This window comes from Musca vetustissima, unplaced genomic scaffold (genome assembly GCF_032173495.1).
Source record: "Musca vetustissima isolate MV318-11 ecotype Yass unplaced genomic scaffold, APGP_CSIRO_Mvet_v1 utg1611, whole genome shotgun sequence".
Classification (NCBI taxonomy): Eukaryota; Metazoa; Arthropoda; class Insecta; order Diptera; family Muscidae; genus Musca; species Musca vetustissima.
The window spans coordinates 47313-74338 of NW_026889082.1; the positions used below are offsets into that span (position 1 = coordinate 47313).

The following is a 27026-nucleotide window of genomic DNA, read 5'->3' on the forward strand; positions in this document are numbered from 1 at the left end:
AACCCAATATGCCACAAAAACGTGTGCTATTCCGTTCGACTCGCCGATACCACCACCAATGGCGTAGCTGTAGCGACTGGTTAGGTTTAATATTTCATGGCAACATATGCTTCTGAAACAAGTCCAATACTAGTGTGAAATTCTGGATACTGATCAAAGAATGCACTGATGACATATATAGGAATGAACAGAACCTAGCGGAAACCATAGCAATGTACTTCGAAGGAAATTGTCCTCAGAGCGTTATTAGACCAATTCTAAAATACTCGTCTGACTACAGAAATTCCAGCATGCTGTCGAGGTCTGCGTTGAGTAATGCGGATAAAATTAATTAGAGCTTTGGAGACTATATGTTGCATACATTCAATTGATATCCGACTTAAAGCAATGCAACAGTGAATCGACAACGGACACAATATACCGCTCAAAAACTCGGTATATTTTACAGCTTTTCTTTGCAAAGGCGAAAATGCAAGCCAAGTGGCGAAAATTGTGAATGGTGTTTATGGTACTATTTACGAAATTACCGACTTAAGGGGGTGTGAATAAAAATTCTAAAGACTATTATTATGGTGGTGGTGTAAAAACCCCCTCTTTTTAACCCAACCGTCCTTCCATCAGCTGAAATCAGGATAGAGATCGCAATATTGAATATAGAGGTTTCAGATGTTGCACAAATGAATTATATCAGTCCACTTTATAGATTTAACCCCATATAACGGTAGAAAATGTAATATTTACGGGACATCAAAAATTGAATTTTTATTAATTCCCTCTGTTGGTTCGAAGTTTTTTGTGGGGACTATGGTCGCGTTTTCTTAACCGAATTTACACTAATTTCATATTGTTGGCTTTCATTGGCTAGTCATTGCCCGATTTGAAGCCCTCATATGCCACAAATGTAAGTGTAGTTTATCATTACGGATTCCTGGAGGGTGACAAATATTTTTCCAATAATTGTCTATATAGGTCTGAATTTTGACATAACCCTCAAATAAATGTCTCATCTCATTTTCTATAATTTAGTCGTATGTTCACACTGTAGTGTATGTCATTGGGAATTCCGGGTTCTCGCCCGTACAGTAGTTTTTTTTAAGTACATGTTTTGAGAAAGCGCCTAAAAATACAGACCCCTTCATTATACCCTCCACCAATAGATGGACTGTACATTAAATTTGTCATTCCGTTTGCAACGCATCAACATATTTACCGGAGACCTCACAAAGTATAATATATTTTTGATCAGAATAAAACTCTATGTCTATTTACACATGTCGTTCTGTCTGTCCGTCTGTTGAAGTCACTATAGAAACCACAATATTTAAGATAGAGCTCTGAAATTTTGCACAGACATTGCTAGTACTTGTAGGATGTTTGGTGTTACAAATGGGATATATCAGTCCACGTTTTGGTGTAGCAATTGTGTTACGGTACCCAAAAATATTCGGTATTTTGGCACGCATTTCAACAGAATTGGCTATAATTTCATATTTTTGGGTTATTATTGTATAGCACATCTCTATACTAAACATTATTCATATTGGGGGTTTTTGGATACGTTTTTAACCGAATTGGCTGTAATTTAGTATTTTGGGTTCTCATTGTATATTTCATGTCCGTACAAGAATTATTAATACTGACGAAATGAGGAAATGGGCGATTGAGACCCACAAAACCCTTTTGGGAAAATGAGGGGGACAGAAAAATCACCAAATTTTTATGGGGTGACCCAAGTGAAGACAAAAATAAGCAAATCCTAACTCTAAGCAAAAAAGAAATAAGCCTTCTGACGGGTATTCTGACGGAACACCTCAGCCTGAAAGCACATCTTCTCAAGATTGGATGCTAAGATAACAGCAGGTGCAGAGCGTGTGTGGAAGACGGTGAAACGCTGGAACATTTCCTGTGCCATTGCTCAGCTTTTACATGCCATCGGAAACAATTCTTAGGAAATGACACTCTTCACGGACTAACCGATCTGACGGGGTGTGAATGGAAAAGACTGAAGGAGTTCTCAAATAACACGGAATTCCTAGATTTATAAGAGAATCAAACCCAAATGTTTTTAATCTAAACCTTCACTAATTCTAACTTTCTCCGCAGTTCCAGAGCGCACAACAGGCCTCAATTGGCTTATGTGTATATCCTTTTCATGTTGGACATGTGGTGGTATCATCCACCCCTCTTTTCAACCAAATTTAACCTAACCTAATACTAACTCAAATTTCAGGGAAAGCCCCCATATAATGGTAACTCACAATATTTGGTATTTTGGAAACTTTATTTAACGGAGTTGTATTTTGGGTTTTCATTGTATAACACATCTTTGTGCTAAAAATTATTTGACTGCAGCGCCTATATCACGCTACAACTACATCTCTGTATTAAAGATGGTTTCACTCACTAAAATGATCAATATTGATCCCCGGTTTAGCATAGTCCCATAAAACGCCACGTCTTTTTCGGTATATTCAAGGTCTTATCATAACATGAGTCATCTCCTAGAAGCCCCAATTAATTTTAAATATTTTGAATGACATCCTCATGGTGGAGGTTTTAAAGCCCAATTTAACATCGTTTTAACTTGTTCACACAAAAGTTTGGGTTCAAAAGAGCTGTGCTTATTGCTTAGCCATTGCACATTGCGTGCACAATTTCGTATTGTTCGGGTCATGACTGTGACCTCTAGAGCGAACAGAAAAAATCATTTTAATTTTTCTAATCTAATTAATTTAATAGCTGTCCATAAATTATACTCGGCGATTTTTATTAAAAAATTTAAATACTTATTTTAAGCTAATTATAATCACACATTAACTTCGCAAATGCCTAAACTTTAATCTCATCATATAATATGTCCTTTTTTCACAGTAAACTCCTCTCCGGTTACTAAAATTTAATACATTATTTTACTCTTTTGTAACATGACCAGGAACTTCCTTTTACTAGTTGTCATAGCCATTGTTGCACGAGTTAACTTATATTTATGCCGCCGTTGTTGTTGCTGCTGTTGTTTTGTTGACTTGACCATGTTTTGGTCTTGTTGTCGGTATGTTGTTGACAGTGTTGTTGGTTGGTTTGCTCGTTCGTTCGTTGTTGCTGCCTGGATGTTCCCAGATTTTCATATATAGTTTTAATGCCTAAATAAACAAAATTTACTAAACATCCGCACCGAGGCAAAACAAAACACCCTCACATTAACATTTATACTCTTCTGGAGGCTACTACCATCAGCTAAACTTCATTATCAATACAACAGAGTAGAACCGAACTTTTCAGTAACATTCAAGACTTTACATGGGGTTTAGACTATAATTATGCCAAAGTTGTGCATTCTACTTATTTAACACATACTTATGTATTTGTGTGCGCGCGCGTATGTGTGTACGTGCTATTTATCCACCCTTCAAAACATTCGAATAATTGTAGGTTATAAAAGTCGAATAATAGAAGGGGGAATGACGTTTTTGTTGAATAAAATAGGCAGCAATGCTGTTTGGTGTAGTGTAAAGTGTATTCGAAAATTTTGCAACAAGGCCAGATTAGGGGGCAATGCAAATACGCACAGTGGGATCAAAATAGCATGATAACTAAGGGAAGAAATTTAAGATGTAATTAAATGTTCTAGATTATCACGCGGTTGAAGCCAACATAATGACTTAAAATTTAAGTCATGCAAATAGTTTCGACTTATATGCTGTTCATCCTTCTGTCTGTCTGTCTGTCTGTCTGTCCATGTTTTATTCTAAACAAAGTACAGCTTGCATTTATGATCTGAATGAGATGAAATATGGCACAGCTGATTTATTTGTGTGAATACTTCGAGTTTTTCCAAAACGAAATGACAAATATCCGCAATTTGTTACTTATTCCCCACAGTGCTTGCTTTATATATACATATATTTAATATAGCAATTGTTCCCCAAAATATATTTCACTACCAAAGTTTAGTTCTATTATCCCTGGCCTATGTATTTTACAAAACATACCCAGGCTCTTCATTAGCAATAGCCGAAGTAGTAGCAGTGTAATGTTCATTTCCCTCTAAATATTGGTGCGATGCGTGCATGTGTGTGTGATATTGTATGCATACAAGTATAACTATTAATTAAATATTTAAATCAAGTTAAAAGGTTTAAAATTGTGCACGACAATTTTCACATAAATAATAAACAATAATTAAACGCATACGTAAATGCCAGCAAATTTAGCAAAAATATTTTCTGGTGTATTGTGGACGCTGCAATGAATGCGAGGATATTTAATTTCCAACACAAACTAGTGAGAGGGGGTAAAATTCAAAATTTTGCCAATGTATATATTCATTCATTTAATTTACAGAACAAAAAAAATTATAATGGAAATTTTTGAAATAGTGTTGTAAACATGCACGGACTTTTGATGGTACAATAATATAATGGTACCATTATGTCTGATATTACAAGGTTAGTGGTTATTTCAGTTGATATTTATTTATTATAATAAAATAATAACAATAAAAATCAATATAAATTTATAGGAAATAAAAAGTCAATGAATTTGTACGATTAAAATGTCAATTGTTTAAAGTTAATTATTTTTACCTAAATTAATTCAATACATCGTTCAATGAGTCATGAATTTACAACAATTAACTAAAATTTATAAAACAATAGTTCATTTATGGTTCACAAAAATATAAATTAGACTTTTTATGAAAAATGAATAGTTAATTTATAGTAAACGTTGGCGTATTAATAATATTAATACATATACGTCAACTGGTACCTAAGCAGCCAAACATGACGGAAACGTTCAACAATGGAGTTGGTACTTTCAGGCCATTTTCGTGTAAGCCTGAGTAACTGATAATTCACCGTATGAAGAAAAGAGAAACCAGAGAACAAGTGTCTAAAGAGTGTACTCATTTACCGTGGTTGACCTAAATCTCTTAAGGGAACCCCACCCATTCTCGATTTTAATTTTTCAAGATTTTCAATGGGCTGGTAATTCAATACCAATGCTTGTTAAGGTTTGCAACTTTGTACATACATACTTGAAGATTTAAAAAAAGAAAAAAAAATAATTTACAAAAAATTTTTGTTATTGCTTTGTTGTTGTTTTTTGTAATTAAAGAAAAGTCCTTATTTTTGATGGTGGGCATGATAATTCCTCACTGGATCATCGGAATCCGAAAATTCCAACGGTGTTAGAAAGAGTACATGTCTGGCTCTCGTATGAACTAGGATTATTGACTTCGCTCTAAAATTAACAAAATGGCGGACCTTTGAAAAAATATTTTTGGAAAATCACCGATTTTTGACAAAAAACCAAGTTAAAAATAAGAATGATCTTCACCGATTGGCTTTATCCTAGTTCATACGATAGCAGTACACTCACAGAGAAACGTGTAAAAATTTGGAATCGATTGGGTTATTAGTTTTTGAGTTATCGTGCCCACCATTCGCAAAAGAGAAAAACGCGTTTAAAGTTTGAGAAACCCTTTAGCCGTCACTTGATGCTGACACAATAAATCGGCTATATCTTCAAGAGTTCTTGCGATTTTCGCTTGAAATTTTGTAGGGACATTAAAATTTTGTAGGGACATTGAATTAGTGTAGATTCGAATTAAATCAAAAAAAATTTGACCCCGAGAATGGGGGGCCCCTTAATGTAATTTTGAGACGCTTTCTTCAAGTACTAATTTTGTAACAAATTCACCTGAAAATGAATACATACATATGTATGTGTAATAGTGTTTAAATTAAAATTAGTTTTGTTTACATTTATTCGTGGTTTGTATCAACCATACTACAAACATATGCGTGTGTTGGCGTCAATTAGATTAGACACACATAACCGCGTTTAATGAACTTATAATAATACTATGGCAATTATTAATTTAAGCCGGATGGCCAAGTGAAGACCACAAAATGATAACGATGAAATTGCATAGTTTGGAAAATTTAAAGGTAAACATAGGTTTGAAATATAAATTATTTGAGTATCGTTAATGCCAATTCAATGACATTGGAAGTAGATGTACATAACATTTATTTGACGGTATACGACATGTTATTCTTGGAAACAGTGAAAAAACTGAAGAGTCAACGTATTAACGAGTTTTTCCAAAATTAATTGTTAGTTCTTTATTCGAACCGATTTAAAGCTATCCCGGAACACTTTATTGTAAACGGAAAAACGTATATCACTGATGCACTATATACAAGAAAATGGACAAAAATACATTTTCAAATATTTACAACATTGAAAATGTGTCGTTCTAGTCTCAATTCGCTAGGCTATTTGTGGCAGTCGAACAAAGTCCTCATTTTGGCTGAAATCTGACCGAAATATATATGGAGCTATATCTATATCCGAACAGATTTCAACAAAACTTCGCATACATCAATCAGGAACTAATTCAGTACGCTGTGCAATATTTCGTTTCAAACGGACAAATATTGGGAGGTTGGTGCACCATTTACATATAATCGGACGAAACTATGTATGGGAGTTGTATCTAAATCTGAACCGATACCAACAAAACATCGGATACGTCAAATAATTCACTACCCTGTGCAAAATTCTTTTTCAGGCGGACATGCATAAATCGACTCAGAAAGTAATACTATGCATATTCTCAAAAGGAACCATGGATACATCTCGATTCCTTTTGCTTGTTACAAACATATGCACAAAGACATAATACCTTTTACCATAGTATGGTGAAGGCTATATAATAAAAACGGTGTGTAAGAGTTCATGTAAATGTATTTTCTACACCATTTTCTTATAATATATATGAAATATATATAAATCTGAACCATTTTCAACGAAATTTAATAAACGTTATTCTAGGCTCAATTTTGTATATTGTGCAAAATACCGTTTCGATGGAACAAAACATGAGAATTTGAATGAAATCGAAGAAAACAATATATGGAAGCATATCTAAATTCGAAACGATTTGAAAAAAAACTTTACACAATTCAATACGCAGAGTGGTCGAAATAACTGTTTTAGAGTTGTTAAGTTTATAAATTCACAACCAATTGAAATATGTTCCTGAAAATTTGGCGAATAAATTACTGGACAAAATATGGACTTGATCGGTTTTGCTAATATTCCCATATAACGGTAGGATTTTTTTTTTTTTCAAAATAAAAATTACACTTGAATTAAAGGTTGCTTCCTCTGCTATCAATAAACAATGCATTTCGTTTAATTTTAAACAATTTATATAATAATATTACAAAATATTATGTGAGTAATTTGTCAACAATTTTCGAAATATTGGTAATAAAATAAAAGTGAGAAGGAAATTTGAGTCGGGAAAGTATATGAAATCAATGTAATGAAAATATTTTGAATATTTTATAATTTGATTTTCTGACGATGATTTTGACCACTGAGTTTTAATAGCACAGTTCAACGGATCATTGCCTAATGTGTGTAGTCTGCCTCAGTAATAACGAAACCGTGGACAACCGGCAAGAATAGAAGATCCGTTCGATATTCCAAAACCAGAGAGCGAAGCATTATAGTTCGACGAGAGCGACCATATGATACCCTATAGAGTTAGGTCGGAAATTTCCTACCGAAGACGGTGTATGTGATATACGATTTTTCCTACTAAAAAATAAGTTAAATTATAATATGAGCAGCAAAGTATGTGTATAAAGTTAAAGGAAAAAACAAAATGGCATTTACTTAATGTTTTCAAAATAGATTTTTTTAAGTTTAAATACGTTACTCCCCCTAACCCATTCACGTTTTCATTAAATCGATTTGTTTATTTTTATTTAATAAGAACATATAAAATCTCTAGAATGTCTCATTAAAATTTCTCAACAACTCTTGAGCCGATTTATTTTGTCTGCATCAAACATCGGCAAGAGTGCTTCTCAAACTTTGAATGATATCTCAAAAACTATTAATCCAATAGGCTCCAAATAGTCTGGACCTACATAGCTATCGTATGAACTGGGAGAAATCCAATCGGTGAAGATCTACCCTTTTTCAGGTTGATTTTTGGCCGAAAATAGGCGATTTACCAAAAAACATATTTCCCTTGGTCCGCCATTTGGCTAATTTTTGAGTGAAGTCAATAATCCTTGTTCATATCAGTACTGGATATGTAGTCTTTCTAATTGCGGTGAAATTTTAGGATCGGATGTTGCAATGATAGGCAATAATACTCGCCTTCGATAAAAAGGTGTTTTCTTTTTTAATTACAGCAAACAACAAGAACATTTTGCCAATTTTCTTACTTTTTCTTTAAGTCTTCAAATATAATATATTTGAAGACTTAAAGAAAAAGTAAATGTATGCAAAGCTACAAGTTTAATCATAAAGTATGCTCATTTGCCAACCGATTGAAACTGGTTGAAATTTAAGAACGAGAATGGATGAGGTCCCCTTAAAATATAACTGTAAATTGTTTATCAAATTTTTCAAAACGTTGTTATTTTTAATCTAAGACTTCATATTATTCACAAATGAAAATCTAGCGCTTTTCAATAAATATCCTGTAAGTTGTTACCAAAAAGCAAATATGTATACCACAACCATTAGGAATACTCTACCATTGCCACGGGACTTACACTCATTGGATCTCAATGCAAATTTTCACGACAGTTTTCCCAGTTTACAGGAAATTATTATTTATAAAAATACTAGACAATAATATAAGAAGGCGGTTCGGAAACTTCTTATCCTATCAATTAAAGAGAATAGTTAGATTTTCGAAAACATTTTAATTTTTCAATATAATCTACTAAAACTTCAATACACTTAGTCCAACGCTTTTCCAGCAATTCTGTCCCTTGATTAAAATAGTTTTCCTCAAGGTCTTCAAAATAGTGGTTTCGACAGGGTGCGCAAAATTCGCTCGCGAATGATTCAAAAAACGTCTTTTTTGGACTCATTATACGAATGCATTTATCGCGATAAACTCTTTATCAAACGAGTATTCGCTAAATAAATGTTTGAATTTATTGTTTTACCCTTTGACAGATTGTCAATCAATAAAATAAATGAAAAAGGCGTTAAGTTCGGCCGGACCGGCCAAATAGTCTTAGAATTCCATACTTTCGAGTACAGAATATCACCCTACTATGGTGGAATACGACTATATGCGGAACAAATTAGATAACTATTTTAATATTAAAAAGTTGGTTGTATGGGGACTACACTTAATAGGGAACGAATATAAATAATTTTTGAAGGGAGATTTGTTAGTTCTCTTCAATTAACAGGCATTTCGTACCAAATCTTGCGACTGAAGTATCATTTGCTATTTAACTTGCATTTCTGATTACAGTAATCTTATTTAAATAAAAGGGAATTTTTATTGTTATTTACAATAATAATACAAACTATAAGCCTGTACTGACAGCTAGCTTACCAAAACTCCCACTGTCCTACTTTAATATATTGACTATTAGAATTTCATAGGTCTCAAATTAATATTTTTTCATTTTAATGGTATATCGGTTATAACGACGGTGTACAAACGTCCCGAGAAGAACTCTTCCCATTAATTTGATATCGTTTATAAGGACTATCGCGGCCAAAATAAGCGATTTGAAATGTATTACAAATATGGAGGCTACACCGAAACTTGGGCCAACATTAATAATTTTTGGTAAGTAGATTTTTTTACCTAATAAGAATTCCAAAAAGCAAAATTAAAGTCATTTTGGTTGAAAACCGAAAAAAAAACCATAAAATGTGAAAAAATATTGACCATTTTTAGTAAAAAAATATGTGCTACCATAGTACAATTATTACAATTATTATTCAATACTATGTGAAATAAATTCAAAATAAATTGAAATATATTCAAATTTAATTGAAATGAAAATTATGTTTTTAACATATTCGTCTGGAAATAATTACTTTGTTATGGATGAAACAAATATTTGATGGTATTCCCTACTTGATTTTGGGAAGAAATCATAACCTTTCATTAATTTTTCGCGTTTTTAGTTTTGTGTTGAGAAAATGTCAAATAAAAACATGAGAAAAAGCGTTAAGTTCGGCCGGGCCGAACTTTGGATACCCTCCACCATATACTGACAGATACTTGCAATGAAAATATAGGGAACATACCTAAAAGTGGGCATATATCGATAATTCTACAAACTGATTTATCTAAACCATTATGTACACCAAAAACAAACTTCAGCAATTTTTAATGGGGATTTTTTCTAAAATCTGTAAGATCCAAAAAGTGGACTGATACTGATAACGCATGGTAGAATATAAAATCCTCAAATACCGTAATTTAGATTACAAAGTTATATGAGGCTATGCCTAAAAGGGGACCAATATTGATTACATAATGTAGGAAATAGTGAGTATTTGGGAATAGCATTATATGAGGGCTATGCCTAATTAATGACCGGTATATGTCAATTTCGAACCCAATATTTTAATTGTTTATCTCAATTCTTTCCTTCAGGAGGTATCACTATATTGAGGAGATGCCTAAATGTCTGCCGATATATTTCATTATCGTCATGTTTGAGTTTTTTTTTTTATCACAATATCTTTAGAAGGTGGAATGCTTACAACAGATGGCTAAATAGTCTTTGTAGGGTAAAAAATTGACTATTCCCCGTAACGACCCAACCGCAACACACGGAACAAATCATATAACTATTTTAATATAAAAAGGGGGTTATATGGAGACTATCCCTAAAAAGGGGTGAATATTAATAATTTTTGGTGAGGAGATTTGTTACCATATACTATTACAAAATACCAAATTTCAGCGAATTCGGTTGAAAAAAACCCTCAAGAACCTCAAAATATCGAAAATTGGGGTACCCGAAAAAATAGACCTATATTTATAATTTTTTGTGGGGGGATTTGCTACCCAATAAGAACTCAAATTACTAAATTACAGCCAATTCGGTGAAAAAATCCGAATCCGAAATCAAAACCCCCAAAAACTGGAAATAAGAACCCCATGTACCAAATTTCAGGGAATTCGGTTGAAAACCGCGCTCAAGAAACCCAAAATACCAAAAATTGGGGGGTACCCTTATATGGGGGCTATCCGAAAATATGAACCCATATTTATAATTTTTAGTGGAGAGATTTGCTACCCAATAAGAACTCAATGTACCAAATTTCAGCGAATTCTGATGAAATATGCGCTCAAGAACCTCAAAATAACGAAAATTGGGGGGTGTCCTTATATGGGAGCTATACCTAAACGTGGGCCGATAAAGCCCATCTTCGAACTTGACCTGCCTGCAGACAAAAGACGACAAAAGACGACTCTATCTCAATTCGTTTAGACGCTAGATTGATTACAACAGACAGACAGACGGACATGGCTATATCGTCATAGAATTTTACGCTGATCAAGAATACAACAGACAGACAGACGGACATGGCTATATCGTCATAGAATTTTACGCTGATCAAGAATATAAATACTTTATAGGGTCGGAAATGATTATTTCGACGAGTTACAAACGGAAAAACAAAATTAATATACCCTCCATACTATGGTGGAGGGTATAAAAACACTTGTTGCGTATAATTCTTTCATTTTTGGCAGAAGAAGCCACACGTGCATAGTTACTTTTTTGTTATTCACCACAAGCTGCCCTACCTTGTATTATTGTACCATGTGTGCTACCTACTGTCAGTTTTACCTTTATGCTTTAATGTGCTGAATCACAGAATAGTAAATATAGAGCTTTTGAATGTTTATTACGCTAAAATGCCTATTATAGTATTTTGAGGATATTCAAGCACATATTCATGTCTCAAAGGATTCGTTTAATGGTTCCGGTAGAATTTTCCAAATCTAAATAGCATGGCATAATTACACAAGATGGTCTAATGCAGACATATGATTCCAATTTTTTCATAATTTTAAGATTGATAACATGCAGCTTTCAAAATTTAAATGAAAATATCCTCCTTCGAAATGTACCTAAAGCACGTATTCAGTGGCAATAATAACAAAATATTTAATGTCTTGAAGTTCCCAGCCTATATAATCTGTAAATATAAGCTATAATATCTATAGTTATATCTTAAGAACAATATTAATCGAAAAATTTAGATATTTATTTAAAGAATATATACATTATTAACATTTGAGTTCCAAATTAAAAAAGGATTGCCATTAATAATTTCTCAAATGAGACTTCTGCTATTAGATGTACAGTCGAATTCGGATAAGCGAACGCCGGTGTATTGAAAATATCGGTTAATTGAAACTACAAATTTTAAATTAATATTTCGGATGAATTTTTAGACACTCGACTTCGCTTAAAATAAAACCGGTTAATTGAAAATCTGTATAAGAGAAGGAATTTTTTGTTGCAAAAACATAATTATATATGAAACCAGCAACGTTTAAGAGAAAAAAATTAATTTTTGTAAAATTTAGTTTTTTAAACTTTTTATGTAAAATCCTAAAATTATGTTGCACATTTTTCCAACCATCCAAGGAAATGTCTACGAAAAAATAAGTTCTTACTTAATTCATTTCATAATGATTTATAAATTTTCTCAATTTTTCAGATATTAATTGAAAACTTCGTTTAAGCGCAACGAGTTTCGATTATCCGAAGTTTTTTTAATTGAAAATTCAGCTTAAGAGAAAACAAATTTTCTGAAATTATACTTTTTCGCTTAACCGAATTTGACTGTATTTTTTGTAATTTTTAAAAATTTTATTTTAATTTTTCAACATTATATTTGGTTTTTGATTTCTTCCTTCTGTATAGTTACCAATTTTAATTATAACATGCTCGATTCCGTCTAACTGAATACTTATCGTGCATTACAAGTAGAAACAATATCTTCCCCTAAAATGACCTCAAAACAATTCCCATTCCTAGACATGTCTGGCATATACAATAAAATATTATATAACTAATGATTGTACACCCTCTGGCTGGCATTTATAAAATCCTTAATAACTTAATTTCAACCCAAGCAATTAAAATGATTCAAACGGCACTCAATTCCATACTCCGTCTATTTTAATATTTGAACAAAGTCCGACTGTCCCCGGGCCATAATAAGGGGGCAATTGTTGATTTCCTCATTTGCGAATTGTTCGCCGACATTGTTTTTAATGAAATTCTTTTGATCCTGATACACGAGGGTCCACATCTCCTTTTGAGTTTTTTTTTTTTTTTTTTTTTTTTGCAAATACCCTATGTGAAAGTTCAATCATATTGTTAGGGTGGTTATTGTCGCGGGAAGTCCAGTTTTTTTTTATCAAACTTCCTATTCCACTATCACAGCATTACCAAGCATATCACGTAAGTGTAATTTATCACAAATGTTTGCATGTTAATTTTATGGGGTGAACACATACAATAGCGACAAAACAACGACATCGATATAACATATCCGATATAGCAACATACATGTATGTATATGTATGTATGTCATGCGACAAATATCGTTCTACATTTCGTTGTCTGAAACGCGCAATAGAAAATTGCAGCAATCCAACTGTAGAACATATCGACTGGGGTTTCTTATTCAACGTGCAAGATAAAGTTATGAAAAACTGAACCAAAAACAAAATAAGACGAGGGTGTGCAATCATTTTCTAGACAAGTTAACATAAAAGCAAGATATTGTGTTAACAGTGTTGCCGTTGTACCAAAGTTGGACCAAAGGTAAATTTTTGAAAGTGTGTGTCAATTGACTATAAAATGGATACTGTTAAGGGTTCCGTAACCTAGTCAAAAGCTAGTTGAAAAACGGAAATGAAGCATTCAATTGCACCTCATTATGGTGGAATAGAACTACCGTGTATTTTACCTCCCCAATATGTTTCGAGCTACATGATTGCGCAGAGGTCCCAACTGAACAATTAGTTGTTTCGTAAGGAGAGGGAGACTAGTGGTTTGTTCAATATATTATTAGAGAAGTGGATCCCTATATAAGTCTGTCCGTCAGTTGCAATCACGCTAACTTTAGAAGAAATCGACAGAAACTAAAATTTTGAACAGATGCGTTTTTATATGTTTATAGCAGGCAAAAGGAAACGAGAATATGCATAGAATCACTTTTTAAGTCGATTTATGCATGTCCGTCCGTCTGTCCATGTTAAATTGTAAACAAAGTACAGGTCGCATTTATAATCCGAATTGGATGAAAATTGGCAGAGCTCATTGATTCGGCCCAAGGACGAACCCTATTGAAATTGGGAAAAATCGGTTCAAATTTGGATTTAGCTCCCATATATATTTTCATCCGATTTTTTGTAAATAGTGCACCAAAGTATATATATGCTTCGATTTGCACGAAATTTGGCATAGCGTATTGAATTAAGTCTACAACGACGCGTGTTAAATTTCGTTAAAATCGGTTCAGATTTAGATATAGATTAAGAGTTATGAAGTTAGATTTAGATATAGCTCCCATATAAATCTTCCTCCGAGTTTCGGTAAATAGTGCACCAAAAACATCATCGATTTGCACGAAATTCGGCATAACGTAGTGAATTAAGTCTAGAACGATGTGTGTTAAATTTCGTGAAAATCGGCTCAGATTTCGATATAGCTCCCATATATATTTTCGTCCAATTTTATGTAAATGGTGCACCAAAGTCCATATATATGCTTCGATTTGCACGAAATTTGGCATAGCTTACTAAATTTTGTCTAGAACGACGCGTGTTAAATTTCGTTAAAATTGGTTCAGCCTTAGATATAGCTCCCATATATATTTTCGTCCGATTAAAGGTAAATGGTTTCGATTTGCACGAAACCAAAGTCCCTAATTGTCTTTAGATTTGCACGAAATTTGGCACAGCGTACTAAATTAAGCCTAGAATGATGTGTGCTAAGTTTCGTGAAACCCGGTTCAGATTTAGATATAGCTCCCATATATATTTTCGTCCGATTTAAGTTAATTGGTGCACTAAAGTCAATATATATCTTTCCATTTACACAAAATTTGGCACAGCATACTTAATTAAGCCTAGAATGATGTGTGCTAAGTTTCATGAAAATCGGTTCAGATTTAGATATAGCTCCCAAATATATGTTCGTTAGATTTTATGTAAATGGTGCACCAACGTCCCTATATAACTTTCGATTTGCACGAAATTTGGCTTAGGGTACTGAATTGAGTCAGCAATAATGAGTGGTAAGTGACATTCTAGTTTTGTTGAAATTGGTGCAGATGTAGCTAGCTTCCATATGTATTTCGAACGGTTGTCTGATTGAGATTAAATTTTTAACAGCGCGACGTACCGAAAAGCGTGTATCAAGGCATGAATATGTTCCTTCGGGGGGGCATTGACATGCAATTGTAAGGATTCATATGTACAATATTCCCAAAGTGGCGAAGGGTATCATATAGTCGGCCCAGTCCGACTACTTTCCTTATTGGTTTTAAATAAATAAGGGTGCGGAAGAGGTAACCACCAAGTCCCAAAATTACCACTGTAGCACCCTCTTACAAATTGGAAAGATGATCTTGAATGATTCACCGACCACTAAAAATTAATAGAAGAATTAATAGGAATTAGAAGAATTAGAATTAGAAGAATTAATAGGCAACGCCGCGATGAAGAACTAAAATTTACGCGTGCTTATCGAAAAAAATATTGAAATATATAAATACATAATTATACAAAGTTAATTGTAGTGGAGTAGTGCAGAATTGTCATATAGAAGTTCGAATTAGTGACAATTGTTGAAAACCAGCTGTAATTTTTTAGTATCGCAATTGTATTTGCCGCACTTTTGTAACCTGTATATTTGTTTGTTTACAAAAATACAACATAACCTGTGCAGTAACAATGGCTCCTCCAAAGGAATATAAATGTGGCATTTGTAATACCAATTGCACAAAAACTCAATATAGCGTTTTCTGTCGCCGATGCTCTGTGTATTATCATGCTACCAAGTGTTTAGGCATTTCAACGGCAAGATTAAAAAGCAAAGCTGTTGAATTTACATGTCCCAAATGCAGCATAAATGATTCCTCGCCGAGTGGGAATGGTAATGGCGTTTCATCAGTTCTCTCAACTAGTGGCAATGATAGAAGTAGTATTGCAGCATCGCCTGGAAGCACAGATGTTTTAGATAGACGCTTCCTAGATTTCGGCGAATCTCTCAAAAACCAGATCCTTGCCCAACAAAAAGACTTGGATGAACATTTGCAGAAGTCAGCAGCTGGGTTTGAAGAAACAATTAATAAATGGGTGTTACAATTAAGAGAAGAGTTCAAATCACTAATTCGTGACATAAAAGATGATATTAAGCTGATTATTAAAACTAACAACGACTTTTGCCAGAGGCTTCAACTAGTTGAAAGGCATAACAATACTCTGTTGAGAAGGCTTAACCGTGCAAATATTGTTATTAATGGCTTACCCAGAGGAATTGTTGATCTTAGCAAGTATGTTATAGATATTTGTAATCTTTGCAATGTGCCATTGAGCCCTAAAGATATTCAGCACAGCTGTTACTTTGCTAATGGGAAGTCGATTTTGGTAAAATTAAATTCCGTTCAATTGAGGGATCGGATAATGTCAAATTTCTACCGCAGGCGTACCATCAATCTTTGTGAGATTATCGATGGAGCAGGTAACTCTAAAATTTACCTCAATGACCACTTAACACCAGAAGCATCGAAGTTGGTTTATACATGTCGAAAATTAAGAGACAACAAACATATAGCAAAGTATACACTTATAAATGGCGACATTCCTAAAGCTACTATTATTCATCTGAATGGCAAGAAGGAATCGTTGAGTTTACAACAATGTTTAGCATTAGCTGGTAATCTTGCAGACAATTCCAGCTCCAGCTATATGCAAATAAATCAAAGTGAGATATTTTCTCTTTAGTGCTGTTGAACATATTGTTTTTTAATATTCCTATTACTTCCGATGGCTCAAGATTATAAATGACCAGTATTATTATTTTATATTATCTTCTATGTATTATCGGAATTGTATATAAGGGCAGAATTTTGGTATAACTGTGTTCCGGAGTAGTATTCTTCTACATATTAAGTTTTTGCATTTTCTTTGATGATTGTTGTACAATTTACTGTTTCTTATATAAAAAATTCCCACTTGTATTATATTATATTAAATTATACAATTTGTTTATATTTTTCATATTAATTTTCTCGATATTAGTTCAGTTATATTTTTGCTTTAATTAAAAAAAATCGTAAAAATTTTGTCCGTTATTGTGTACGGGAACACACACAATGAATAACTTAGGTGACGTTATTCATAATAATCAAAAAATTTGCTCTCAGTTTATTAATATGAGTTTGCGCATGAAGATCGCTCATTACAACATTCAGAGCTTCTGCGTTAATCCATCCTCGATAAAATTTTCGGAAATTAGAAATATTATTGCCGGTAGTACTTTGGACATTGTAGGGATTTCAGAAACTTGGCTGAAGCCGGGAATATCGTCCAACTGTTTAAAAGTTAATGGATTTAACTGTTGTCGTAATGATCGACCCATCAATAGAGGCGGTGGTGTCGCATTGTATCTCTCAAAATCCCTATCATATAAAATTGTTTATAGGGGCATTAATTACGGGGTTGTTGAATGTTTATTTGCTGAGGTTGTTTGTGAGTCTGAGGTTGTCTTAGTGGGGGTAGTATATCTACCTCATGGCGATTTTGAGGCGTTTGAGAATGAAATTGCTGACTTGTTGCTTAAGTATTCCAAAATTGTCATTATGGGTGATTATAATAAAAATTTATTAGATGCTAATGTCGCTTCCTTCGTAAGAAGATCTTGTGTTAGGATGAATATGTCAATTAGACATAACTCAAAACCAACCCATTTTGATGTGGCTCACAAGTCTACGTCTCTCTTAGACTTCTTTTTAGTGTCCATTCCTGATGACATTTTACTTTCAGATCAGGTTATTTGTCCGTCAATTTCTAAACATGCAATGATCTACGTTGGGATTAATTTTACCGTTAGGCGTGAAGAGGCGTATTATGAGTTTTATGACTATGGGGCAGTCAATGCCGACTCGCTACAACCCAAAATAAATTCCTTCGACTTTTCAGGCATATGGCGTACATCGGATGTAAATGAGCAACTTCAAATATTTATGTCTGCTCTTTCCCATATTCACTCTGCTGTTCCCTTAAAACGTCGAAGAGTCTGTGTAGTCACAGACGATTGGTACAATTGTCCTAGTATTGCTTATTATACATCTCTTAGGGATTTGGCGTTCAAAGCTTACCGACGAGAACTGGAAAATATTTTGCAAAGCTAGGAATAGAGACAAATCCTTTGTAAGAAAAGCTAAACGTGAAGCACACCTTGCCTCCCTTTCGGACGTTGGTAATGGGAAAAAACTGTGGCAAAAAATTAAAAATAATGGTATACATGATAATGGTCCTGATGTATGTACTTCCTTAGATATTGATGTGGATCAACTTAATAATTCATTTCTTGCCAATCAGTTGGACAATTCAATAAGCACAAATAGTTTATCTTTTTCTGATTCTGAAAGTGATTTTACTTTTCGAACAATATCTCTTGAGGAATTGTTTTTTGCATTTTCTTTAATAAAATCCAATGTGGCCGGTAATGATGGATACCCGTTAAAGTTTCTTAAAATTGTATTGCCTCTTATCGGGGTTATTTTCCTTCGGCTTGTGAATACTATAATTATGACATCTATTTTTCCATCCGAGTGGAAGGTGGCTAGGATAGTTCCCATACGGAAAAAATCGCATTCGATTAGCATTGATAATATCAGACCTATTTCTATCTTGCCTATCCTAGCTAAGGTAGTAGAACATGTTCTAAAACTTCAATTGTCACAACACATTGAAACTTGTGGACTTCTGACTGATTTTCAATGCGCTTTCCGTGGACATAGAAGTACAACCACTTTGCTCATTGGACTCACTGATCTCATTAGAAAGTCCTTTGATGATCATAATGCAAGTGTGCTTGTATCTATTGATATGGAGAAAGCCTTCGACCGATTGGACTACGGCACATCCTCATATGGACTACGGCACATCCTCATATGGACTACGGCACATCCTCATATCTGACAAATAGAAAGCAATATGTATTCGTGAATGGTGTAGCATCCAGTATACTTTCGGTGAGAAGTGGTGTGCCGCAAGGCTCAGTGCTTGGTCCATTATTATTTATGCTGTACATTAATGATTTATTTTCCTCCCTGTGTCATTATAGCTCAACTTTCCTATTTGCTGACGATGTTCAAATTTTATTCACAAGCAACATCGATTCAATAGATGTGCTACAAGCTAAAATTAATTACACTCTATTTATAATTAGAGAATGGATGGTTGCAAATAAGCTCTCTGTTAACCCTTCCAAAACAAAAGCAATGCTTTTTTCTCCCCGCGATTTTGTATTAAATGTAAAGTATAATGGTGTATCAATCGATTTTGTTGACAGATTGGAATGTCTTGGTGTTCTTCTGGATAATAAACTTGACTTCTCTCATCACATAGATCGAGTTGTTTCACGTATAAACTATGTTTTACGCCAGCTTTATAATTGTGATCTAATCTTACCAAATCATATTAAAAAGTTATTAATTCATTCATTAGTTATGCCAAACATACTATACGGCATTGAACTCTTTTCTGGCACAACTATGACCAGAATGAAGCTCGTTCACAAGGCGTTCAACAACGCAATGCATTACCTCTATTATTCCAAACGCTTCTCTCATGTTACGCCTCTAACAAGAGACTTTTTGGGATGCACATTTGATGAATTTGTTAATATTCGATGCCTCTTACTTTTTTATAAAATTGTTAAATTTCAATGCCCTAACTTTCTTGTTAATTCGTTTACATTTGCACGCTCTACTCGGACTACAAGCCTTCTAATACCTCGTTTAGTTGAAAGGATGGATAAGTCATTTCGGGTTAGGGTTTCTCGTCTCTTTAATGACCTTCCCAATAACTTAAAAACTTTTTGTACATCTATTTCAACCTTTCGGAAGCGCATTTTGCGGCATCTTCAATTAAACTGAGAACTAAATTTTTTCTGCTTTATAAAATTGTTTGTTATCTACAAAAAATCAAATATTATTAATTGTAATTATATGGTAAATATATCTAAATTATTATTGTCATAATCTGGAGTAGGTACTATAAGTTCATGCATATTGTAAATCTCATTGGCCTTTAGGCTTTTTTTACAAAATAAAATATAAATAAATAATAAAAAAAAAAGTATTTTCGACCATCATAACAAACACAGTTATCAGTTTGGGTTTGGATCCAACATTTTTGAGAGGTCAAGGATATGATGCCGTCTAACATGTCAATTATAATGGAGTGCGGACCATTGTTAAATCAAAATTCATTTCAGCGGTACACATTTATTATTCTTTTCACACTTTAAAATTAAGTTTAAATGCAGCTGAAGTATATTTTCTACAATTTTAGAAATTTGCTCATTCTTTAGAAAATCCAAAAAGGTCTGCTACTTTATGTAGAATATCTCGAGAAAAATAGAAAAATAGAATCGTTGGAAGAAATAGAGTCAAATGGTAAGATTGAATTTGGATTTATTTCTAAGACGTAGAAGTTCCAGGTCAAATGTAATGAGTTCTCACTCCGAGTATTTTATAGAATTACAGATTTACATCGAGAATTATAAAATTTTAATGTTAAGATTTTAAAGAAATCATCCAATTTTATGAAAAGTATCTGATAGTGGATCTATGGATCACTATGTGGAAAGCGAAATATCCACGACCTAATCGCATTTAATCCACTTTATGTGATTGTAGTATGTGACAAAGATCTATTTCCAAATATATTGTTACAAATTTTAATAGCAATACAGCTAAAATAAGGGTTTATACCCCACGTCGAGTAAAAAAGTGGCTGAAAAATCAGCTAAATATGACTTTTTCTTTACGCACCATACTGAATTTGACGAAATTTTACAACCGTTGTATACTTTATGAGTCCGTTCACTCAAATCTCGGTCGAGACCACTAATTTCCTTCACCAACCCTTAAGATCAGATTTACAATAGTGGATTATGAACTCCCAGAATATCAAATGTTTACCACTGTTTTCTGCGGACATCAATTTCAAGACGTCTATCACTCTTTCTCACCTCTCAAAGATCAGAAAAATAAAATATATAAAAACAATATATAACAGCAAATCCAGTATGCTTGAAACACGAAGTCTTTAAAACACATATCAATGCAGATTACGGCCTTGTACCCAATTCCTCCAACAGTGACATCGGATTCAAAACCATTAAACCACGCCATCAAACCAGCAAATTGTCAGGATATATCCAAGTTGACACCTTAGACCGTCGACATCCACGTCGGTCCTGACCATTATATCAAAGTTTGATATATTGGAGAAATTTGTTCCTCTAAACATGGATATTTCATTTACAATAACCTTACAAACATCACTTTCAAATTAATGTTCTTTGATATCATTTTCCTCGCCGTAAATAATTTTTATTTTAGGTAAAGGATCCCCTATGCATACGTAAATTTTCCTACACACATACTTTTTGCACTCACTTTTAAGTAATTTCCAAGTAGTCAATACATCACACCAGCCAATCTGCGACATACAAAAAATGTTCAAATACTATGTTTTGGGTCTTCTTCAAGAAAAATCAGACAGCGGACTACCAACCAACAGCAATTTCATCTTCGTTTCTTCTTCTGGTTTGTTTTTGCAAAATTTTCTCTCAAATTCAATTACCATTATAAATGTCTGAATCGTCTTCTAGTTGTCAGTCCCTGTCGTCTTCTTCATCTGCCATGTGTCTTCCATTAATTCGTAGATGGTAAAAATGCGTGTATTCCTCTCGATTCAGTTCGCTTCATACTTATTTGCTAGCCAAGATTTATGATGGCAGGCAAGAAAAATTATAAGAAAAGAAATCTGCACACTTTGAACTTTCTTTTGCAACGATTTTTATAAAGACATAAAATAAGAGTTATTGTACCACATGAAACCACACACTCGACATATCTGCATTTATGTACTCGTACACTACTATGTATGCATGTGGGTTAAATGGCTTTTTTGCGAGTACTTCCAAAACAGCTGAGGTTTATGTCTCTTTTTCAATGAAACTAAATTTAATGGGTTAACTTGGTTTAGCATCAAATGGCTTTTTTAATTATTCTTCAAATACTCTGGGGAAATTCATGATGGTTATAATGTGTGGAAAACATTTAAAATTTTCAAAAATTGTTTATATAAAATATATTATTATTTGTAACAGATTGAATTAAAGGTCAAGGTAAATCGTAGTATAATAAAATAGCCTCTCAAATTTGCAATATAGAACTAATTTTTAGGGATTTAAATGTTGTGATATTTAAAATTTTTTGAAGAATATTTTTTAAGGCATCCACATAAGGAGACCGGTAATTTCCTACCTCAAATCTTGCGATCAGATTCACGAAGCATTTCTGACCTACTAAACCACAGGAAATTGGGAACTTTCAGAATACCAAAATTTTCCCACTGTTTCCTACAGGCCTCAACTTCAAGGCATCTATCACCCTTTTTCTCCTTTCAAGGATCAGAAGAATAAAATATTTAAGAACGCTCTAATCTTCCAGCCCCGGCGGTGTAAAAAAAATTTTTTGCGCATTGTGCAGGTCAAGGTAAATCGTAGTATAATAATACAATACAATTTGCAATATAGAACGAATTTTTGGGAATTTAAATGTTGTGACATTTTAAATTTTTTAAAGAATATTTTTTCAGCCATCCATATTTTTATACCATTCACCACACTGTGGTACAGGGTATTATGTCTTTGTACATATGTTATGTATATTTCGATTTGCACGAAATTTGGCATAGCGTACTGAATTGATGATGGAATGATGTGTGCTGAGTTTCGTGAAAATTGGTTCAGATCTAGATATATATATATATATATAGTTTCGTCCGATTTAATGTAAATAATGTACCAAAGTTCTTATGTTGCATAGCGTAGTGAATTTAATCCAGAATGATGTGTGCCAAGTTTCGTGAAAATCGGTTGAGGATATAGCTCCCTTATATTGTAGATTGATTTTAAGTAATTGACGCACCAAGAAGCCAAAATATGGCTGATACGAACAAAACGTACTGAAATTAGTATAACCTGTGACAAACTTCGTTGAAATCGGTTCATATTTTGATATAGCTCCCATATATATTTTCGTTCGATTTTAAGTAAATTATGCATTAAACTCATCATGTTTGTCAGATTGACATCAAATGTTACACAACGTACAACGTAAACGTACAATAACGTAGTTGCGTTTTCTAGAAGTACAGACATAGCCTAACTGATGACCTGTTGATATTTGTTTGAAGTCGATTTACATACTTTTGTCCCATGTAACAAACGAATGATATGTTTATGGATTGATCTAAGTTGATTCACATTTAGATAAATATCACATATTTTATCCAATTTCATGTTAATAGTCCTGTTTAATATACTCAAAGTAGTGAAGGGTATCATATAGTCGGCCCTGTCCGACTTTACTACTTTTCTACTTTCCTTATTGGTTTAGACTTCTATATAGACTGACAATTTTCAACAATGTTTGATAACGCATACACATCTCCTGGAAATATTTAAAAAAATATAATTTTTATGAAAAGAATAAAATTGACAGGAGGTGGCGTATGAATAACAAAAACACTTAAAAAAATCCTAGTACAAGGAATAATTTTCTAAGGATGATACATATGCAAAGAAACTTGGATTTTGGAACCGCAGAAAGTATTTTGCAGATTTCTGAAATATATTTTTCTGAAATGCTATAGAAAGCGTGTACTTAGAAAAATATTTTTGGAGTAAATATTTGAATGAATAATTCTTCACTGTCCGGCAAGGCGTAGATTTTTCTAAAATAAATTTTTCTCGCAGAAGGTGAAATTTTAATTAAATTTTCAGGGTCCACCAATGCGTGGATTCTTAAAGGATTATTTTTAAGACGCAAGATTCAAGAAGCAGATTTTTAAGATATTAATTTTTCAAGGTGTTGATCATTTAAAGAATCAATTTTTCAGGGTCCTCTAAGGTGCAGATTTTTCACAGATACAAAGGCCAGATTTTTAAAGAAAGCGTGGAATTATTTAAGAATATTTTTTAAGACGTCTATAGAGGCGTTGATATTTAAAAAAATACATTTTATTTCTTCTTATAAAGGGGCTGGAACTTTTCATCGGGCAAAGATCGACTTGTATTTATTATTGTTGGTAGAAGATTTGACAACAATTTAGAACCTAAAATATCAAACGAGAACCAAATCGGTTGAAGTAGGGCACTGAAATACTATATAATGAGTTACTAAATGATGGGGGTTATCCCAAAATTTTTTTGGTAAATTTAGTATACGGTGTTCAGTGGATTCTTAAAGGATTATTTTTAAGGCGCAAGATTCAAGAAGCAGATTTTTAAGATATTAATTTTTCAAGGTGTTGATCATTTAAAGGATCAATTCTTCAGGGTCCTCCAAGATGCAGATTTTTCGCAGATACTTTTTCAGGTCCGTCAAAGGCCAGATTTTTAAAGAAGGCGTGGAATTATTTAAGAATATTTTTTTAGACGTCTATAGAGGCGCTGATATTAAAAAAATATTTTATTTCTTTAGACCCAGAAATTGTAAAACAAATGTTTTTTTTAACATTTTTTTATCTTGTTAAAGTTCCAGATCCGCATCTTTATGGACTGTGTTGTATATAAGTACTGTCGTTATGTATACGATCTAGTGTCATATTTAATAATACTTACGTTTTTCCACTTTTTTAGGTAGTTTGGAAAGAAAGAACTTTTTTAGTGTGTGTGTATTACCAGGGATTTCAAATGATTTCTGTTTGGTACATTCCCTTTTGTTGCCACTGTTTGTTTCGCAATTTAACTTGACATTATCTTAAAATCAATAAGAGATTCGATAAATTTCGTTGTCAGAAGGACTGTCAGATGACTGAAATACTCAATTGCTCAATAATTCTGCCCAGGGTGTAAAGACATGAAAATTCGAACTCCATCATCAGAATTAATCAATCAACTAAGGCAGGAAAATATAAAATAAGGAATACCAAATTCAGGAATTTGAAGGAATCAATTCGACCGAAAACCTTGGATTTGCGAATAAACAAACATTTGTATAAAGATTGACGATCTCTCATGAATAATAAATGTAATTCTTTCGAAAGTGGATTCAATACAGCTTTGCCCAGAAGTGTCAAATTGCTACCAGTTCTTTGTTATGTTCCATCGTTTTATACCGTCCACGATGAGATTGACATTCTAAATAACTAAAACCATATATATATATATATGTAAATATTTTGTTATGACAATTCGGCTAAGAATTTCAACATACCGAATATTTTATATAGGAGCTATATGAGAATATCTGGTGGATGATCATATTAACTTATTACAAACAGTGAAAACAACAATGATAACTACAAAAAGCAATAACATAACGGTGCCTAAATAAGTCAATACCGTTGATCTGCTCATCATCATTCTGCAATCGTGAGCAAACATCTCCTACAAATGTGGTTGTCTTAGTACCTGCAGTCGAGGGTACTGCTACAAGCACGCAGCAATCGAGAAAAATTAATCTCAGTTTAAGGACCACAGATTGCTCGCCACAATCTCAACCCCACCTTCTGAGACAGATGTGGACTTAAACTCTCAGTCTGAACATGAATATATAAAAATATAACTTTCTTTGAATGCCGAAGAAAAATAGAAATCGATAAGATGGTTAATGTATTGAGCAAGAAAAATCGCCGAAGCACACTACAATAAAGAAGTAGTTATCTGCGGCATAAAAGGAAGGCATAGCCAGCATCAACCAAAAGAACAAAATTGGCAAGGAGGATTAGGACTTCGGAAGATCAGACGAACGCCAAACCCGCAAAAAATCCCGTCGACTGATAGCAAGAGAAGACATAGCCTACTCGAAGTCAAAGAAGATTGTCACGGTAATCCATTGACTTTTTCAAAATACTTTGAACAGAATTTTGTATTGCAGCAGATTTGATCGTTGGAGTGTTTTAAGATAAGAGTCTAAAATCCCACACGCTACGCGCGGCTGTGTGTATATTTAACCGACCGAAGTCAATATCAAGAATACGAGCACTGCATCCGATTCTTCCGTGAAGTCCGGCAATACCAAAATGACTAACCGGAATTCCCGAAAGGGGAAGACAGCGGCAGAATTCCTAGACGTTTAGAAAAATTAAATCGAAATATGACTTCGTCTAACTTCCTCCCTTTTCTTCTATTCACAAACGTTTTATACCCCAAATATCTAAAAACCCTGTAAGCGGAGCAGTATACTCGGACGTTTCCTTCTTCTCGGGTCTATGTCCTCCAGAAGTAAATATATACGTCATAGAATATAATTTTTGTAATTTTTCACACAAAAGTGAAACAAACAGACATGTAAAACTTCGCAATGTTCGGGCCATAATTGCGGCCTTTGGAGCGACCAGAAAACCCGGCAAAATTAAAGTATTTGGTTCATTACATCCCCTAAATACTAACCAATCATTACCAAAAACAATAGGGGTCTTCATTGGTATTAACCGGTCCTACATTTCGTGAAGATTGGTCCATTACTGTGACCTGTATCGTACTTACAAATTATAGAGGACAGACGGACGTACACACGTGTCTAGATCGACTCAGCTAGTCGAGATATGACGATCGGTATACTTAAAGGTGGTCTAGGACAAATATTTCGCGTCGTTACAAACTCTTGGGGCTGCACAAAGCTATAATACCCAGACAACATAGTTGTGTATAATTATGTTAATTTCGGCCGGCCCAACTTCTAATAGTCACCAGCATCAGGTGGACATTCAAAATACCTGAAATAGATGTTCACAGTCCTAGTCCAAATTTCCAACCTAAGTGCATGCAATTTCATAGTTAGGCATTACCCATAAAAGGCCTAACAATGGAACTACATGCACTTAGGGTGGAAAATTGGATTAGGACATTGAACATACTAAAACGACGCGTGACTTATAT

At 33.5% G+C, this 27026-nt stretch overlaps 1 protein-coding gene across 1 annotated transcript in view; it reads right to left on the reverse strand.

Moving 5' to 3' along the window:
- The window catches only part of LOC133336800 (ATP-binding cassette sub-family C member Sur-like), a gene marked incomplete at both ends in the record, with an annotated part of 115948 nt that overhangs the window by 46679 nt on the left and 42243 nt on the right, over positions 1-27026 (reverse strand). The gene's annotated exons all lie outside the window — the stretch shown is intronic.